Here is a 4,299-nt window from a genome sequence, read left to right as displayed (position 1 = left end):
AGGAAGGAAGGAAGGAAGGAAGGAAGGAAGGAAGGAAGGAAGGAAGGAAGGAAGGAAGGAAGGAAGGAAGGAAGGAAGGAAGTAAGGAAGGAAGAAAAATAAAGAAAGAAAGAAAGAAAGAAAGAAAGAAAGAAAGAAAGAAAGAAAGAAAGAAAACCTAAGTTAGCTGACTGAAATCAGAGGACTAAGCGCCATCTTCAAAATGTACCATGAGATGAGCAAAATTCAAAAACAAAATCTTCAGAAAAAGAATAATTTTAAGGAACTTTGCTTCAATGACCTTTGGTAGTGAGAAATAACACTGGTCCCAAATTATATGTTTATTCCAAAAGTAAATTCAACTTTAGATATCCAGAGCTTTGGAAAATTAGATCATTGGTATATTGCACTTCTCTCTGATGACTGAATTAGAGACTTGACAGCAAACAAGAGTCTAGGAACTTATGTCAACACTGAGGAGATGAAAAGCAGCAGGGAGAAAATGGAACCTAGACAGTAGAGAAGAGAAGTGAACAGGTTTTAACTGCTTTTTGCTTTTCTCTTGCAAAACCTCCCAAAGTTTCTAGTTTGAAGGAATAAGTACAAAGTAAGGAAGTAGCAACAAATATGGGAATACTCCTTTCCTACCTTTTTTTTCAACTATTTGAAAAGGATCTACCTACCAGTTGCACCAACCAGTGAAGATGGCTTATAAATGAAAGGATATTCTCTAAAAAACCCACACAACTTCTCAGTCTGTCATTTTTGTACCAGTGCCATAATTTCCAAATGGCCTTCAAAGGAAACCTTATCTGTTGCTTAGTCACAATTTTCAGACTGACCTGAAGACCTATATTAACTATCCAGGAGAAGCAGAAGGGACAATCATAATGCTAGTGCTGCAAAATCTCCTCAGAAAATAATTCCTTCACATACCACAGCTAAGGCTTACCAGGGAGCAACCCCCTTCATATCTGAACAGTGTTTCAATGAAAGCATATTTTCTACATGGAATGTGCAAAGGAGACCTTAAGTGGCAAAATTTTACTAACTTTTAAAATTGTACAAGTAGTCCTCGTTTAGTGACCACAATTGGGACCAGCAACTCAGTCATTAAGCGAAGTGGTTGCTAAGTGAAACCGCGAATGTGCTTATGATCTTACTTCAGCTTTCCTTTGCTTTACAGACCTGCAAAGGTCATAATTGCGAGGACTGGTTGTGAAGTTACTTTTTCATCACCATCATAATTGCGAATGGTTGCTAAATGAGGCATTTGCTAAATGAGAACTACCAATAATTGGGCCAAGGGCCCACCATATGCCTCTGCATAAGAATGAATGCTTTCTCCAAAATGGCTTTAGGGTGCATATGGTTATTGGTTTTATTGTGTTTGGTTTTATTATGTATATGTTGTTTTATTCTTGGTTGTAAAGTGCCCAGAGTTTGGTTTAAGATGGGCAGCTATACAAATGTTTTAAATAAATAAAGGATCAAGTTGTACTTCAAATGCAACTTGGGCTGGCTTGACAACTTTGGTCTGTCTCTATGTCAGTTTCCGTGACAACGCATTGCACATCACTCCTTTAAAGCCTAAAGGAGCATATCTAAGGAGAGCAGAGTGACCCTTGTACCTACATCAAACACCCGAAGCCGCCTAAATTATGCAATGAAAGATTTTATTAGGGATGAATTCCACCTTGTGCAAATTTCTCTTTGGAGTGGGGAAATCCGGATTATCTGATCATTTTACCATTTCCCCCTCAATTTTAATTTCTAGAATTTACAGAGAGGTGCATTCTGTTCACTTTTTAAAAGAGCTTTCTCTTCTTTCAGAATAATTATTGATATACAAAATCATGTTAGCTGGAATGTTGCATCTAGATATTGAATGTAACGTTTCTGTTAATGTTTTGTTTTAAAGCAATAATAGCCACAAGCTAGGTGTTAGGGAACATAAGTAGGTCCCAGAATTATGGACCTTAGTTTACAGAGTTCAGCTGGAATGAAACCATTCTCCCGGTAGAAAGATAAAAGATGTATATTGTAGAAAAAGAAAAGACACATTAAATCCAGCTATGAATATTGATTAAAATACAATTTTATACAACTTGGTGCTCCTGACAGCAATTCTAGCTTTCACTTCTTGCCCTTAGAGTTATAAGAGAAGAGACATAAATCAATCATAGACCACATGCTTAGCATAGAGAAGATACCAGTTTTGATCCCTGGCATCTCCAGATAGGGCTGAAAAATCAGCAGAACTGGAGTAGAAGGGTCCAATGGTCTGATTCCATATAAGGTGGGTTCCCTGATTCCTATAAGAGAATATCTGACTTTCATATCTTGTTTATTTCTTTGTTTTGTAGACAGTTATTATTGGAAGACAAACAATACTTTGGCTCTGCTCTCTTGGCTTTGATCTAAAACACATTTGAGCTGCCTGTCTCAGTATTCATGACAAAATCCCCTACAGTGTTATTCTGGTACTTTGCTGAGCACCTGACTCTGTGGTTCAATGACAAATGTTCTTTATTTAGAAGACATGTGTGTCCCTAAATGTTATAAAACAATACCAGAGAACTAGAAGAATGGGACACTTCAGAAAAAATAACATGCAGTGTCAGACCAAGATAGCATGAAAAATGTCATGGAGACCTTCTTGGGTGGGGGAATACAGCATTGTGGATGAATCGTTTATATATCCATGCATGGCTTCTGAGGGCACTGGGTCACTCCCCAAAATCACTAGCAACTGTTCCTGAGCATGAGTCACCTAGTGGTGCCTTATGAGGCATTTCATTTTTAGGAAACATGATAGGCTGGCAAAGTGTCACATTCCTCTCATCAACTCAGTATTTCTGTCTGCTAGGATGACTAAGGGCAAATGTCTCCATTGCTCCAATTTCAGGTCTTACATGGAAAGTTTCAGCATTACCATCATGAAATGTCCAGATGTGCCTATGCTGATCTCTGCCCCTTCTATACAGCCAACTGTGGTCCTCACCTGCCTTTCACTGGGAAATCTGAAGTAATGTAAAATGCTGTAATTAAAATGTCGAATTTGCTATCATTTAATGTAGTGAAGGTCACCGATTTAGGTAAATTTGAAAAGTGGGCTAAATAAAAGTTGCTAGTCTTGAAGGCCTTATGTGACCTCCTGAATCACAAGCAGCCCACCTTAATTATCCATTCCTGGGAAGCTATAATGAAGACCTATTGCCTTCTGATTCAATCTTCTGAGTTTCCCATTTTGTTTAGCCATTGTATGACAACAATCAAAGATGAAATGGGCCATTGACCAGATCCAGCAAGGCTGATCTTATGTTCTTAATGTTTTGAAAGAGTAATATTTATATTGGTGTGTGTTCTCCTTACGTTACAATTCTAAGGATCTTTGATCATTCACTCAAAATCAGTGAAATGGTTTAGGACCGAGAGAACAGATTAGGGAAATGATTTTTTTGGGGGGGGCTAAGAGTACAATAAAGAACATTGTGGAGGGGGTGATGTTAGCAGCCCCAGGGTTTCTTAGAAATAATGTATTCTGTTTGGGAAGGTTTGCAAATTTGAAGGATTAATTAATTTTTTTTCAATGTATGTTATTTCATCATTATACCAATTCATTGATTGCTGAGATTAGTAAATATATGTGACCTTTTTTTTGGCAGCACCCAGGATTTAGATTTCATGTCCCAGATTATTTATTTAAATCCTTTCTTCCATTTTTATTATTTAACTTCACTTTCTGCAACAAATCATATAGTGGTTTGAGTTACTTCAGCAATCTGATGGAGAGCAGAGAACTCCTGACCTGGTTCTATGGGCAAATCCAATTTATATCGCAGTAGCACCATATAACCTTTTTCCAAAGGAATAGAATACTAAGTAAGTTCTGGCACCATGAAAGTTCTCATCCTTGAAAATGAATATACACAGTGCATATAAAACTAGTATGGTTCACACAACATCCTAATACATAATGGGGTTTGCTTGTTGGGTTTTTTTTTTTTTTTGGCTTCAGGCAAAATGTGAACCCAGCTATTATGGTTTATAAACTATGCTTTACAGTTTGGTATTATGTGTGAATTAATCAGTTGTAAATTATTTATTGATTTATTAGGCTTATTGATTTACTGAATCCCAAGGGACTCCAGGTGGTATACAAACCTTGACTGAAGTAACTAGGGCTTAATGCAATGTATGAATCCCAGCTAGTATGTTGAACTGTGTGGTTATTTAGCCTTTTCCATATTAATTTTGCCTTCTTTTAAGACTATTCTTTTCCTGCTGGGTTTGATTACAGGAAGCATCAAAAGAAGT

Source organism: Python bivittatus, unplaced genomic scaffold (genome assembly GCF_059951505.1).
Source record: "Python bivittatus isolate LINGU-HERP-01145 unplaced genomic scaffold, Pbiv_v1 ctg000980_np1212, whole genome shotgun sequence".
Taxonomy (NCBI): domain Eukaryota; kingdom Metazoa; phylum Chordata; class Lepidosauria; order Squamata; family Pythonidae; genus Python; species Python bivittatus.
The sequence above is the reverse complement of the archived record's forward strand: the minus strand, read 5'-3'. Positions refer to the sequence as shown.